The sequence below is a fragment of the Rhinatrema bivittatum genome, chromosome 1, assembly GCF_901001135.1.
Source record: "Rhinatrema bivittatum chromosome 1, aRhiBiv1.1, whole genome shotgun sequence".
NCBI classification, from domain to species: Eukaryota; Metazoa; Chordata; class Amphibia; order Gymnophiona; family Rhinatrematidae; genus Rhinatrema; species Rhinatrema bivittatum.
Genome location: NC_042615.1, coordinates 449,956,730 through 449,973,455, shown reverse-complemented (window position 1 = coordinate 449,973,455; position 16,726 = coordinate 449,956,730). Strand labels below are relative to the sequence as shown.

The following is a 16,726-nucleotide window of genomic DNA, read 5'->3' as shown; positions in this document are numbered from 1 at the left end:
AAGATTATAGTAAGAAAGATGGTATGCATATTTTAAATGAGAATCTCATGTTAGGGTATGCAAGAGCAGCTTTTATACTCTTAGGCAAGTGCTTTGATCATCTGCTCTGTTCCTTTAAAAGGGCTTCTGCATGGGAAACTTTGACCATCATTAAAAATTAAGGGCAGGTGGATAAAACAAAATACTTGGGATGTTATATGATTAAATAAAAAAGAGGGGTTATTGTAGCTTGGTTTCACCTTTTACTTCAAGAGTACAAAAGTTTTCAAAGCATCAAAGTAACTGGGACCTGCATGGTTGAGGTAGCATTCACATTTGCATCAGCCTGAATATGTTTGTGTCTGAGGGTTCTGGGAAGTTGAATAAAAGGCATGGATATATTTGGATTAATGGAAGTTTGTGGGCATATCTGAAGACAGAGTAAAGGAGCTAAAACTTCTAGGCAGATCAGCAGGGTTTTAAAGGTTGGGGCGAACAGGGGAGAATGGAGGCTATTAAACTAGGGGTTTTTGGAAATCCTGTCACCTGGATAGAACTGGGAACGAACTAGAAAAACTACGGTGACTCCTCCTCCTGCATACTCAAAATACCTATTTTTCAGGTTGTGACAAAGATCCTTTTGTGCTGAATTGCCCAAGTGTCTCCGTTTACAACAGCTGCTATTGGGCAAAACCCAAATATTTCCACACAAATTCAGCCTCCAGATTCCAAAATGTGTTTTCTTATATCAAGACTTACTTGTACATGTGATGCATAAAGCAGCAAAAAAAAAAAAAAATATATATATATATAAAATTACTGAACTAAGACAGTAGCTTTTAAACTGGTGCATGTGCACACATTTGTGAGCCCATACCCAGGGACATGGCCATTCTATAACATATGTGCGGATTTGTGCGCATGTTATAAAATAGCCTGACCTCACACGCATGAGCACGCAATTTTAAGTGGATATGTGCCTATGTGGGCAAGTGACACTTCTACTGCGTAAGTGGGGGATTTTAAAAGACATGCGCGCCAACACCATTACCAGTTTTTCTAGTTTGTTCCCAGTTCTATCCAGGTAAGTGACAGGATTTCCAAAAACCCCTAGTTTAATAGCCTCCATTCTCCCCTGTTCGCCCCAACCTTTAAAACCCTGCTGATCTGCCTAGAAGTTTTAGTTTTACAACTTAAACGTCATCTATAGCAGAAGTAAAGTTACGCAGCAGGAGATCCCAGTGCGTACCTATGCACATATTTACATGCTAATTTCAAGTTAATATCCAGGAACACCCATGCCCTGCCCAGACCGCGGCCAGACCCCCTTTTTTGAACTTTTCATTTGTGCGTTCAGTGTGAAGTATGGGCATATACGGGCGGCTTTTAATATCTGCTCGGTGCATGCCGGCTGACTTGTGCACATATCTCCTGGTCTTGGTGTACACTGGACTTTTAAAATTCATCTTTAAGGGAACAAACCGATCACCCCAAAGTGTCCCAAATCATGCAACAAATCAGCAGATCTAAAGCAGTAATACTATCATATTTTTTTTTTCTGAATATTCATTTGGCAATATAAATAAACACACACACACACACTTCTGATGTGAACTCACAAATGGGCTTATTTTTTTAAAGCCTGGCGCGCACCGAAATGGGGAGATACGAGCATGGCCAGGCCGCGCACACGCTCTGCACGTTTTCAAATGCTCATGACCATGCGCGTATCTCCCGGTATGCGCACAACAACATTTTTTTATGTTTAAAGGGGTTGGCCGAGGAGGAGCGGGGTGGGGTCTGGGCGGGATGTGGGCAGGGATATTAGGCACGGTCCTGCTTGAAGTGTGTGCCAGAAGCCGGCCAGCACGAGCAACTTGCTGCTGCTCCTTAGAGCAGGTAAGCTGAGAAACAAAAAAAAAAAAAAGGGTAGTTTGGCAGGTTTTAGGGGTCAGAGAGAAGAGGGGAAAAGGCAGGCAGGATAGGTAGGAGTTTTAGTAAGTTTCCCTCCAGTCCGGGAACCGCACACATAGGGACGCCCATGCGGTTCTTTAAAAATTAACCTTTAAGTGCTTTCTGGGTACACAATTGGGAATGGCACACACATACTTTTGATAATGAATGCAAATGTAATTTATCCTTTTTGTGGAGGCACTGTTGATTTAGTCTCTTCCATTCAGAAAGAACCAAAAATGAGTTTTATTGCTATGAAAAATGCATTCAGTTGAACTAAATGCACATCCTTATTTTCTTCTCATTTTTATTTGCTCCTGAGGAGAAAGTAGCGTTTTAAAAGCTCCTCTTTGTTGTCATGAAATCTCGGTATATCAGGAAGCTACATGCAGATAGCAGCCTGAGACGTAATGCTAGACTGCAGCATGGACAACTGAAGAGTGGACACAGGAGGGTGAAAGGGGGCTTCAGATTTTTAAAAGCAGGGTGTGGTTATAACAAAATATGAACACTTCGATAAAATTTTAATTATTAGAAATTACGTTTTATTACAAATAGGTAGAGTACTTTTCCAAGCCATTTCCAAGGGTAAAAGAGTGCTTTACCTAGGAAATGCTTTTTCACAAAATCGCCCAGCTGATTGGCAGGTATGCCATGTATGCCCTACGCATGCAGGTTTACCCCCAGTGAGAAGAGGCATTCCCAGGGGTAGAGTTTGGGGGGAGGGGGGGTTGCACATAACTTTTCTGGTGTACATATATGTGTGAGGGTGGTTTGGTGGAATAATTTTCAAAGGAATATAAGCATGTACTTTCCCTTTGAAAATCGGTGTAAAGTCCTTTAAATCTATAGGGACTGTTACAAACTTACCCTAGAAACCTAGATGCAAGACCGAAAATTAGGAAATCCATAGAGCAGAGGCAGGCAAGGGGTATTTTTAGGTAATTAACATCACTGCTCTAAAGGGAAACAAGCATTAGTCTAAGGGACTAGCAATACAATATCTGGTCCATATTTGATACACTACGATCCCCAGTACTCTTGACTCCCTAAAGCCATGGGAGAAAAGTAGGTAAAAACTATCAGCTGTTCTAAGGAAACAAAGATTCAGATCAGGAAATAGAGTTTGAGATGTGGTGATCCTACCACTCTGCCCTCATAGCTGTAGCAAGACCCGGGTGCTGGGTGCTGGGTGCTGGCCAGGAAAAGAAGTCAGGATGGAGAAAGCACATATGGAAGAAAAAAATAGCTAACGAGGTAAAGACTTTTTTCAGATACATCAGCAGAAGAAGGGAGACAAAAGGTTAAATTGCAAGACTGAGAGCAGAAGGGAAAAAAATGAGTGAAGACAGATGAGGAAAAGCAGAAACTCTAAACAAATACTTCTGTTCAGGTTCTCTGTAAAAAGGTGTGGAAAGGACTTTTCTTGGACGTCAAGGGTACATATAGGAATCGGAATGATTCCACATCATTTGCTGAGGAGTGGCTTGAATTAGCAAAACTCTAGGTAGGCAGAGCCATGGGGGCCAGACGGAATGCATCTAAGTATATTATGGGAGCTCAGAAAGGTTCTGGCTTGGGCACTGAATGGTCTATTCAGTAGATCTTTGAAAGATGGGGTTGGTCCCATGTGATTGGAGAAGAGTAGATGTTATCTTTCTTCATAAAAGTGGTAACAGAGATGAGGTTGGAAACCAAGGTTAGCTAGCCTGACGTCAGTGCTGGGAAAATGAATGGAGAGTTTACCTGAAAAAAAGGATAATAAATTATCTACAGGCCAGTAGCTTGCAGGATGTGAGGCAGCATGGCTTTACCAGAAGGAGATTAGGTCAAACAATCTCTTTTTTTTTTTTTTTTTTGATTGGCTAATAAGAGAATTAGGGTATGTAATGGATGTGTTTTACTTCGATTTCAGCAAAGCTTTTGATATTATCCCCATAGGAAGCTCATTAATAAATTGAGCAGCCTGAGGGTGGGCCCCTAGGTGGTAGTTTGGATTAGAAACTGGTTGAGTGATAGATGACAGAAGGTAGCTGTAAATGGAACTTACTCTCAGCAATGAAATTTGATTAGTAGAGTGCCTCAGGGATGGGTCCTGGGGCCAATTCCGTTCAATATCTTTGTGAAGGGCATTGCGAGGAAACGTTTGTCCTTTTGCAGATAGCACAACAATCTCAACAGAGTAGGCACTCTTGAAGAAGTAAACAGAAAGAGAAGTGATCTAAAAAAGCTTGAGAAGTGGTTAAATGTTTGGAAGTTAAGATTTAATGCAAAATGCAGAGTCATGTATATGGGGATGCAGAAATCTGAGGGAGTGATACACATTGGGAGGTGAAGAGCTGATGTGCACGACCAGGAGAGAGGCCTTGAGGTGATAGTATCTGATGATCTCAAGGTAGTGTGATAAGGTGGTGGCCAGAGCCAAGAGCATAAGGAGAGGTAAAATCAGCAGAAAAAAGGAGATGATGGGTACCCCTGCTCAGGTCATTGGTGAGGCCTCACCTGGAATGCTGTGTTTAGTTCTGGAGGCCATATCTCATAAAAGTCAAGGGAGAGGCTAGAGGTGGTTCAGAGAAAGGGAACTTCAAAAATAGCAATGTAAAATGAGACTGAAGGTCCTAAATATCTAGTGTATACCCTAGAAGGGAGAAGAGACAAAAGGGATATTATATGGAAGAGAGGATAAGGGATATGACGGGATCTAAGGTAACTGGAAGAGTGGTCGAAGATATGGCAGCTGAGATTCAATGCCAAGAGTGCAAAGTCATGCATATGGGGAGTGGAAATCCAAATGAACTGTATTTAATGGGGGGGGAAAGGCTGATATATGCACGGAGCAGGAGAGGGACCTTGGGGTGATGGTGTCTAATGATCTGAAGTCGGCGAAACAATGCGACAAGGCGATAGCTAAAGCCAGAAGAATGCTGGGCTGCATAGAGAGAGGATATCGAGTAAGAAAAGGGAAGTGATTATTCCCTTGTACAGGTCCTTGGTGAGGCCTCACCTGGAGTACTGTGTTCAGTTTCTGGAGACCGTACCTTCAAAAAGAGAAAGACAAGATGGAGGCGGTACAGAGAAGGGCGACCAGGAAGGTGGAGGATCTTCATCGGATGACGTACGAGGAGAGATTGAAGAATCTAAATATGTACACCCTGGAGGAAAGGAGGAGCAGAGGTGATATGATACAGACTTTCAGATACTTGAAAGGTGTTAATGATCAAAAGACAACGACAAACCTTTTCCTAAGGAAAAAATCAGCAGAACCAGGGTCACGATTTGAAGCTCCAGGAGGAAGATTCAGAACCAATGTCAGGAAGTATTTCTTCACGGAGAGGGTGGTGGATGCCTGGAATGCCCTTCCGGAGGATGTGGTGAAGACCAGAACTGTGAAGGACTTCAAAGGGGCGTGGGATAAACACTGTGGATCCATAAAGTCAAGAGGCTGCCAATGAAGAGTGGGTGACTCGCCAGAATGATGGCTACTGCCTGGAGTCAATACCCTTATTAAATAAACATACACAGGCTTGACTCCAACATCGCTCTAAGCTTCAACAGCAAGAGGAAATGTGGAAAAAAAGGATTCACACTCACAAAGAGGGGAGTAGCTGGCTTGTTACGGCGGTTACTACCCCAAATCAAATAAGCCTGATACTTCATTTTCAATGCATATACATACCGGGGTAGATATTCAAAAGCCATTTAGATGGATAACTTACAAATCTGTCTAAATGGCTTATGTGGCAAATTCAGCCACTTATCTGGCTAAATTATAGCCAGATAACTACTTATTCGCCTGGAATTTCGCCATGTAAAAAGGGGTGTTTCAGGGGTATTCTGGGGAGAAGCTGAGATATCTGGCTAACCCAGCCAAATATCCAGTATATCCAACTAGGATAGCTGGATAACTTTAGACCTGCTTCCAAGCAGATGTAAAGTTATCCGGCCTTGTGTGGCCAGATAACTTGCAACTTAAATGGATCTCTTTAAAAAATATCCGTGAGGTAGTGCTGACAGCCAAGTTAAAAAAAAAAAGAAAAAAAGGGGCCAGAAATATGTTTCTACACCCCCCCCCCCCACCCCACCCTCAAATTGTACATGGCTTGTCGGGCCGTGCAGTCCCTCCTGAAATATTTGAAATTGCTAAAGTTGGTAGATCAATGACCACTCATCCCCCCCCCCCCCATCTTGACCCATTCCCATTTCAAAACTGGTATTACTCCAGTTTCATTCCCCCAATCTCTCCCACCTACCCACAGTTTCAATAGGCTGGTCCAAGCACCCTACCCCTCCGGACCCCCTCATCCCATCCCCCGATAATAGAAAAACACCCCTGCTGTGAGCAAGGTCTCCACTCCCCCACTCCCAGCAAACCAGCGCTGTGTCTGCCTGAAGCAGAGCTGGAAGCATAAACTACGTTTCCAGTGCTAGAAGAGTAACTCACAGCTTTTCAAATATTTCAAGAGGGGGGTGCATGGCCCGACAGGCCATATAGCAAAATTTGGGGGAAGTGAGGAAGAATTGGGCTACGGGTCCCTTAACTTTTTTTTCAACTTGCCTGTCAGTGCTACTTAACCGGATATCATTCAAAGATATCCGTTTAAGTAGCAAGTTATCAGGCCACACAAGGCTGGATAACTTTGGAGCCTAACCGGCTATATTCAGACGTAGCCGGTTAGGTTTTAAAGTTATCCGGCTCCATGTCGCCATAGTGCCATTGTTTATATATCACCAGGATGTCAGTGCAGGCTGGGAAGTTAGGGGTAAAGGGCATGGGAGCTGTTAAAAAATGCTGTCTAAAATAATTTGGTAGGCTAAAAAGAAATAAGAAAAATGAATGAAAGGAGAGAAATTCAACATTCTCTGCATATGAAAAAGTACAATGTAATTCTGAGGAGAGACCCACAGAGCACTGTCTTGGTGAGACCTTACTTGTAAGGTGACTGAATTGAAATGCATCAATCTGGGGAATTCCTGCCTCATTTTCCAGAAGGGTTTTTAGCTTGCAGGCAAAAGAAACAGCAATTAAAAATGCTGATGTGCCAAAACCTTTTTTTTTTTCAGGCAGAGGCTCAAAATGTGGATGGACTACCCTACAACTGAGCTAAGGAGCAAAAATAAAGTTATCTAAAAATGATAATACAAATTATCTGAAGCAGAATTTAAAACAAACAAAAACAAATCAATCTGGATTCTGTTGTGTTTGTTGATTTACATGCAGGTTGTTTGAGATATTGTCCCAAAAAACAGATATATACTGATCAATTTTATGCTAGCAAAAGTATAATTTTTGTATTGATGGAGCTGGTGTTTGTTCATGGGAGAGGGTTTATTGTGGGGGTAGCCTTCTTTATTGCTACTGGTGCAAAATGTATACTGTATTACAGGCCTGGTTTTTCTCTGGTTTTTACACATTTTTTAGGGGGAGGGGATTCAATGGAGCCACAATAGGTTGGCATCGCAACCTGTCTCAAAACCCCGGTACTTCTGGCACAGGTTGGCAGAATTTTGAAAGGTTTCTCCCAGGGGGTAGTGCCTCCCAATGGGGTCTGTTTTGCTCGTACCTGAACAGGAATGAATCTCATTCATAAGCCAGGGTATGTTGGCAATGTTTTCTGCTACCGCCCTTCTTAATATTTGCATTGGGCCAAAGAGAGCCTCCTGAAGCTCATAGGGTGTAATTTGCAGGGGGCAACACATCAAGATGTGCTTGGAAATTCTTCATAATCAGGGCTGTGGCACCCAATATAAGTGAGGCTATTCCTGCATGTTTCTGTCATGTTTTCTTGATCCGATTGAATCTCTTGGTACTTAATGATCTTCGTATGATCCACAGAATAGTCGCTGAGCACTGACATCTCTGTCTCAGCAATGCCATTCTTGTCTTTTTCTCCTTTACCACAATGTCTGGTTTTCTAGCATCGATCTTCCTATCAGTTAGCCTAGGAATGTCTCGGGAGATCACAATTTCTTCTCTTCAGTTCTGTTAGGTTTGTGATTCCAGGGTTTGTTTGTTTTTTAGTTCAGTGATGTTATAGTGTGTTTATACAGTTTCCAATGAATGAGCCATGCCACCTTGTTGTACCTTTCTGTACGCAGGCTTACTGACATCCAGTGATGAGATGTGAAACCGGTTCCATTTCTGTTTTACAGAATCTACATTTGTCCGTTTTTACCATTTTTCCCTATGCTGGCTGTGAAGAATTTCGTCTGTAGATCACTCTCCTGTGCTGCAATTATCAATCTCTCATCTTCAGCCTTGAGTCCTCCTCTCTTTAGCCAGCACTCCTGTGTCAAACCTTGATCTACGTGGGGTCACTGAAGTAATTGTACTTCTTCCCACTGTATCTGAGCGCCTGCCAGTTATCCTTGCTTGTTTGCTGGTTGTGATATTTAAAAAGATTTTTCTCTTTTTTTTTTTTTTCACTTTGTGGGAAAACTTTTAATGAAGTAAGATTTGTAGAAAGTTTTCCATGTTTGAATTTCCTAATATTCCCATCTTTTCCTAGGTTTCAGGTCCAGTGGACACCAGCAGACATTAAGGAGACAGAGGTAAGACAATGTTTGCATCATTTCTGCTCTGGTTATTGTGAGAAAAGATGTTGAGAAGACAGCATTGGTGAAGGAGAACAATGTGAATACTTCAAATTGTTCATAGAAAGGTGAAAGTTGTCCGCTATATTGGAAACATTTCTTTCACAAATGCCACTGCTTTAAAATCCTTTGACTGGTTTCTGTAGGTGGGAAAAAAATGAAGTGGTTAAGACTGTAAGGTGTTTTTTTTACAGAAAAGTATTTTAAGAAGAATTTCTGAGAGGCAGAATTGAGATCATAGCTTTGATAGTGTATATATTTCATGAGGAAAGGAAGTGTTTTAATCCCCAGGTGTGGCCTGTCAAATGTATTAGAAATTATCTGAATATGTAGCTGCTGAGTTGAATAAGCATCACAAATATAAAAGCTGTGTATGCTTGTGAGACGTCTGAAATGTTTTATTATTTGGGGTAACTGATGTAGTACCCCAAAAAAATCCACTTTTTAATAGAAAAATGCAGTTTTATTTCAACTGTTGGAAAACATGATTGATCATTGTTGACATGTTGTTTCAAGTGAGTTTATCAGAGCTTTTTTTTTCTCATGTACAATCTTCTGTATATTTTCAGAAAATATATCTTTTCCCTGGTTATAAGAAAAAAAAAAACAGTAATTCTGGAGCCACAGTGGCTGGCAGTGCTTTGAATGAAACTGGTACATTCACAGCAGAAAGCCAAAAACATGCAATTAATCTGTAATTTTGTTTGAATTATTGTGTGTTTATATTGTAAAGCACGATACTTGCAGATTGCATATCAATTATACAGTACTTGTAATGACCAAGAAAAGCCAACTGTACTTAGCGTATAGCAATTTATAGCTTTTAGATTTTGTTGGAATATTCATGACAATAAATTAAGAGTTTGGAGAACCATCACAAACCTGTTCCACTGTTGAAAATTGGTTCTAAATGAAATTTGGATAAGGTACAAAGTAGCCTCTTAAGGCAAATTAGCAATGTGTTATGGCACTGGATTAACACAAATACCATCTCTAAGGGCCTGATTTACTAAGGCTTTTCTCCCATTCTGTGTCTACGGAAAAATGCTTAGTAAATGAGGCCCTAAGTCTGCAGCGTCGATAGGACCTACTAGAAATCCAGGAATGATCATATTGATCAACCAAGTATTCTGATTGCAAGATACTAACTATATAATAAAGAAAAATCTATTGGTAACCAATGATGCCAATACTCAGTGACAATTCTGCTGTCTACTGTGTGTCAGTTGATTTCATAAACTGATCACATTACACAATATTTTTTACAAGAAATTCTCTGTGCGATAGATTCACTGTAACTAGCCTGCAATCATTTACCTGTATAGAGATAGCATGAATATTTGCATTTCAAATATGAAAACTAGCAATCCATGACCAGAATGGTAAAGCCTACCCATAATCTGGGTTTTGGCGTGAAAGCAAGGGTTTTATCAGATCAAATCACAGATTCACGATAAATACCAAAGTAGCCAATTTTATTGAACCTTTGATATTTGTTCCTTTAATTTCAAAGATGCGTATTATCATAAAACAAGATCTCAATTTGATAAACCGTATTTGGGGGAAAATTCCCAGAGTAAGGGCAGAGTTTATGAACATAATATTGATTTTATTTTTAACCATCTGTACAGCATTTCGAAACAATTGCTGACCATCCACTAGTTCTTAGAGTTTATTTAAAAGAAAAAGCGAGTATTATAAATAATTGGGTACATTTTCAATAGGGCATATAATTACAAAGTTACTTTAAAGTCCTCATAAAATAAGCCATTTTTCAAATACAAGGTACCTGTACACTATTCTGTTTGAATATCAGGTTGTTGACATCGCTAAAAGTTCATGCCTTACACATTTCCAAATGATGATGCAAGTTAGGGATGTTAGTTGTATTCCTAAAATGTGTATAAGTCTCACGAAATCCAATGTATGCATGCAGTTTTCAAATGCACCTTCAAACCTACCCTGATCATCCCTTCGTTACATGACCAAGAGAATGCATATTATGAAAGCACATGCCTATTTTCTGGTGGCTAAAAACTGACTTACCTGGATAAGATTTACTTGGGAAGGATAAATCTATTCCCACCCATGTGGAAGGCACCTAAACCTTTGAAAATTTAGTCCATTTTCATCATAATTTTATCAAGAAGCTCTGTGATGGTGACATTAAAGTAGAATTGAGGTTAGAAGCCAAAGCTAAAAATAAAACTAATCCCAGTTAGGGTGGGTTGTGCATAAGAGAATTTTTCTTTTCCAACTTGACTCATGCAAGAAGTTACTGATTTTAGGGAGAGCATATCCTTTTATGAGACTTCACTTTTTCTAGCAGAGGACGGATGGATATATCTAAACAATGGCACCTGCTTCCAAACATGTTGTATAGGATGTAATTTACAAACCAACAAATGAAGGCTTACACCCTGCTGATAACTGGGAAATGACAAAGCCTAAGGAGCGACATCATTATTTGTTGTGACTTTGCACATAGCTTCCACAACTAATTTTTTGCATTATATCTGTCATGAGAGCTGTTTTATTGAAAAATAAGAGAACATTCTATATGCAAGGAACTTACTGGATATATGTAGACAAAATATCAGTCTTTTGAAATGTTCATGTGCTAAGCAGAGGAACACCAAACTGAATGTCTCCCTCAGATGATAAGAGATCTTATTTGTTGTGCCAATGTGTCACTACCAGCCAGCTGACCTATAACTTTCAGCTTCTGCATGTTCAGTGCATAGAGTGTGAGCTTTATGTAGCAGAGTCTACTCTCTGCTGCCAAAAACAGCTTTGATATTAATTAATAAAGCAGAACACGGAACATGGGAGGCTGTCATAGCTGCAGCACTAAGGCACTGATTTACTCAGTTCTTTCGCCATTCTCTGTGTATGGGTTAAAGGTTTAGGAAGTAAGGCCCAAAGAGAGTGGGAGTTGAGAGGAGGTTGGGAGAAGAAAAAAAAAAAAGAAAGAAAAAAGAAGGTGATTTACAAGTGGAAGGGGGGGAGGGGGCACACAGGGAGAGTTGTGCAGAGGCCACAGATATGGGGTGGACAGGACACATCAACGGATGGGAAAGTAGAAATGATACAGATTGTGACAGTGTCACGATACTGGAAGAAAAAGACATATGGAGGTCGGCTATACAGGAGTAGGAGTAGGAGGAAACTGTGATGCAGGAGGACTGTGAATACAGCCCAGAGACTAGCATTTACTTCAGGGACCCCTGCCATGTCAAATTTTCAAAATTTCCATAATGAACATGCATACAAGGGAAGTAGTACATGCAAAACAACCTCATGCATGTTCACTGTGGAAATCCTGGAAACCTGACTGCTTGGGGTCTCTGAGGACAAGTTTGGGAACCACTGCCCCAGATCCCATACTTCTACATTGATCATAACTTTTACTTAGCAAAATCTATTCCAATTTCCTGGAGCTGGGTTTGACAGAGTATATGAAATATACATTTTCATTGGAAAAATGTGTGATATAATAGAGAAGCATCAAAGCAACTATACATGGTCAGCTCAAAGGGCTTTGCTCGTTACACATTTTTATCACCAGGGAGACACACTGAAAGTACTCTTTTTTTTGTGGAAAATTATAAACAAATAATTCACACAACATGAATAGTTGAAATACAACTGAAAACATAGCAGATTAAGGCAAATAAATAAATAATCAATTAGGCCATCATGTCTGCTCAATTATTCCAGTCCATATAGCTAAGATTATATCCCAGCAGCCATCCATTGAAGCTAGACTATTTGCAGAATATTATTTCTAATTCAAGTCAGCTTTTGAAGTCTTCCTCTTGTCCAAATCTGTTTTAAAACCAGCAATACTAACTGCTTGTACCACATCCTCTGGAAATGAATTCCAAAGCTTAATTATGAGCTAAGTGAAAAACACCTATTTTAGAAAGGCCAGCAACACGTATATGACCCGGGGCTTCAAAAAAGGGACGGGGAGGAGGCGGGGTGGGGTGGTCCGGGGCTGGGGAGGGGCCAGAGGCCTCCAGCACAGTGGCCATTGCCGCTGTGCCAGAGGATCGTGTGCTGGCAGGCTGCCGGCGTGTGTAACTTGCGCCTGCCCAGAAGCAGGCGCAATAGGTAAAATAAAGGTCGGGGGGGGGGGGGGGGGGGGGTTTAGGATAGGGCAGGTGTACCCTAGGAGTACCCTTCCTAGGGGAAGAGAGGTTAGGTTAGGGGGTTGGGAAGTTCCCTCCGAGGACACTCTGAAATCAGAGCAGCTTGGGAGGGAACGGGGAAGGCCGCAGGCATTGGCATGCGAAGTTGCACAATCGTGCACCCCCTTGCGCGCACCGACCCCCAATTTTATAACATGTGAACATTATAAAATTGGGTGTCCATGTGCACGCACAACCTTTTAAAATCTCCCCCTAATTTTTGTATTTTTTGAATGAGTAAATAAGTGATTCACATGTACCCATTCTATTGTACTTATGATATTATAGACCTCTATGATATCCCCCCTCAGCTATCTCTTTTCCAAGCTGAACAGTCCTAACTTCTTTAGCTTTTCCTCTTAGGGGAGTCGTTCCATCCCCCTTATCATTTTGATTGCCCTTCTCTGTACCTTTATCAGTTCAGCTATATCTTTTATGAGATGCAGTGACCAGAACTGCACACAGTACTCTTGTTGTGGTCTCACCATGGAGTGATACACTGGTATTATGACATTCTCCATTCTTTTCATAATAATTCCTAAATTTCTGTTTCTTTTTTGACTGCTGATGTACACTGAGCCGTACATTGTCCACAATGTTGTCCAGATCCTTTTCTTGGGTGTAACTCATTATATGGAACCTAACATTGTGTGGGTTATTTTTCCCTATGTGGATCACTTTGCACTTGTCCACATTAAATTTCATCTGCAATTTGGATGCTCAGTTTCCCATTCTTGCAAAGTTCTCTTGTAATTTCTCGCAACTTGGAATAATTTTGTCTTGCCTGTAAATTTGATCACCTCACTGATTATACCCTCTTCCAGGTCCTTTATAAATATGTTAAAAAGCACCTGTCCCAGTACAGATCCCTGAGGCAATCCACTGTTTACCTTTCTCCACTGAGAAAACTGACCATTTAGTCCTACTCTCTGTTTCCTGTATTTCAATCAGTTTGCTATCGACAATAGGACATTGCCTCCTATCCCATGACTTTTTATTTTACAGAGGAGTATTTTATCATGGATTTTGTCAAATGCTTTCTGAAAATCCAAATACACTACATCCACCACATGTTTATGAACTATTTAAAAAATTAGCATATTGGTGACGCAAGACTTCCCTTGTGTAAATGCATGCTAGCTGTGACCCATTAAACCATGTCTTTCTATAAATTCCATGATTTTGTTTTCTGGAATAATTTCTACAATTTTTTACAGTACTGAATTCAGGCTCACCAGTTAATAGTTTCCCAGAGCACCCCTGGATCACTTTTTAAAGATTAGCAACACATTGGCCACCCTCCAATCTTCAAGTACAATAGACAATTTTAATAATAAATTACAAAATTATTATTATTTATTTATGTATTTATTTATTTATTAGCTGATTTTGTATACCTTTGTTCAGTGGGACCATCACAATGTTTACAACCTGGTAAGAAGAAATATACAATATTTAAGAACATAAATACAATGCGTAATAGATAAAACAGTAATGAAAGTAGTAATAGTAATAGCTCTGCAATTGCATTATTTTAGTTCTTTCAGAACTAAATCCAGGTGATTTGTTACTCTTGAATTTGTCAGTCTGCCCTATTACATCATTCAGGTTCACCATGATTTGTTTCAGTTCTTCTGAATTATCACCAATAAATACCAATTCTGGCACAGGTATCCCCCTAGCATCTTCCTCAATAAACACTAGAGATGTGATTCGGCCGAGCCTTTCAGTTTGGCCTTTGTTATTGGCACAACTCGGGAAATTTCGTTTTTCTGTGGTTCGGGTCTTTTTTTTTCGGTTGCCCCAAATTTCGGGTTAGTGCGCACTAACATGGATGCTAACATGTTAGCACGCACTAATGGGAGTTAGAATGCACTAACTTCGAAAAACAAATTTTCCCGAAATTTCAGGAACATTTGCTTCATTTTTCAGGGTTGCCAAAACAAGATGAATTACACAATTTTGTTGAAGTTGTCTAATTCATCCCAGATGAATGCACATCTTTAATAAACACCAAAGCAAAGAATGCATTTAGTCTTTCCACTGAGGCTTTGTCTTCCCTAAGTGCCCCTTTAAGCCTTCGATCATCTAACAGTTTTTCTTATGAGTTGCTGACTCTATAGCCAGTCACAACAAGAAAGCAGTTGCAGTGTAGTCTCCCATCAAAGGCCCCAGACTGTAGAAGGAAGGAAGCTGCTTAGAAGCCTGTTCTCCTCTCGCATTCTCAGACTCTTTGGTTTGCATTTCTGCCTCTTTCTCACATTGATCTGTTCCTGTCATCCCCGAGTGAGCACGCAGCAGATAGCTTGTGTTTCTCTGCTGTGTCTGTACATTTGAGGGCCACCAAGCTTGTGTGTGGACGTATGACATCAGCGCAGCCTCATGGTTGCTGGGGTGGGCAAGGACGGAAATAGGCAACTGAGCAGCACTTTGGCTTTTACCCCATTACTGCCTGTTTATAATCTGCCTTGCCGTCATCCTTTTAGGCGCCCATCTAATCTGCCTAGTGCTTCCAATGTCCCCCCTCCTGTGCTCCTTTACAAATTCAGAGGTTTGTGAAATGAAGCTCGGATAGTGGGACCAATGTCTTCACTTCACAAGTGGAGGACTGAGGGGCATTGTGCACCAGCCTGATTGGTTTACTTTTTCTTTTTTTCTTTTATTACTTTTTGATTCCTTCCCTCCTTCTGTAGATTTGAATATCTGATTGGTTAATCTTGTTTTACCTGTAATTTTTAACTAACATATTTCTGAATAGCCATGAGACTTAATTTCCCATCAGGATTTGTTGTTTTTCTTGCCTTTATTGCGAAATTCTATGAATAAAAAAAAAAAAAAGAAAATTGTCCTCCATGTGTATAAAAACATAAATGTCAGTCACTATCCAGAGCAGATATATGCCCAAAACATCACATATGTATGCCCCCAAATATTTCGTTTTGCAAAGCAAATTATTGCCAGGTAATTCCTGTTCACACACAGCTTTTAAATATTTTTTTCTGGGGATATTGTAGGATGTTACAATATAAGGTTATACACATAAGGGTAGATTTTCTTTAAGCTACTCAGTGGTCAAATAATTGAATATTTTATAGCCAGCTTAATTTAGAAACATTTTCAAGACTAAACTACATGGCCTGTTTGTAGTTGAAAATTCTCCTGAAGCCAGACCACTCATGTAATTAGCCGTCTAATAGAACATAAGAACATAAGAAATTGCCATGCTGGGTCAGATCAAGGGTCCATCAAGCCCAGCATCCTGTTTCCAACAGAAGCCAAACCAGGCCACAAGAACCTAGCAAGTACCCAAACACCAAGAAGATCCCATGCCACTGATGCAATTAATAGCAGTGGCTCTTCCCTAAGTAAACTTGATTATTAGCAGTTTATTTATTTGTACAGTTTTATATACCGTCATTCGGTTTAGCCATCACAACGGTTTACAAGATTCAATGGACTTCTCCTACAAGCTTATCCAAACCTTTTTTGAACCCAGCTATACTAACTGCACTAACCACATACTCGGGCATCAAATTCCAGAGCTTTATTGTGCGTTGAGTGAAAAATAATTTTCTCCAATTAGTCTTAAATGTGCTACTTGCTAACTTCATGGAATGCACCCTAGTCCTTCTATTATTCGAAAGTGTAAATAACTGATTCACATCTACTCGTTCAAGACCGCTCATGATCTTAAAAACCTCTATCATATCCCCCCTCAGCCGTCTCTTCTCCAAGCTGAACAGCCCTATCCTCTTCAGCCTTTCCTCATAGGGGAGCTATTCCATCCCCTTTATCATTTTGGTTGCCCTTCTCTGTATCGTCTCCATCGCAACTATACCTTTTTTGAGTTGCGGCAACCAGAATTGTACACAGTATTCAAGGTGCGGTCTCACCATGGAGCGATACAGAGGCATTATGACATTTTCCGTTTTCTTAACCATTCCCTTCCTCATCTAACATTCTGTTTGCTTTTTTGACTGCTGCAGCACACTGAGTCGATGATTTTAAAG

The 16,726-nt window shown here is 40.5% G+C and overlaps 1 protein-coding gene across 1 annotated transcript in view; it reads left to right on the top strand.

The window, feature by feature from the left end:
- Window positions 1–8,438: 8,438 nt before the first annotated feature.
- PTPRD (protein tyrosine phosphatase receptor type D) overlaps window positions 8,439–16,726 on the top strand; it is a 1,482,181-nt gene continuing 1,473,893 nt past the window's right edge. The window contains exon 1 of the mRNA XM_029605256.1: window positions 8,439–8,481. The gene's annotated coding sequence lies outside the window, so the exon portion shown is untranslated. The remainder of the gene's footprint in view (window positions 8,482–16,726) is intronic.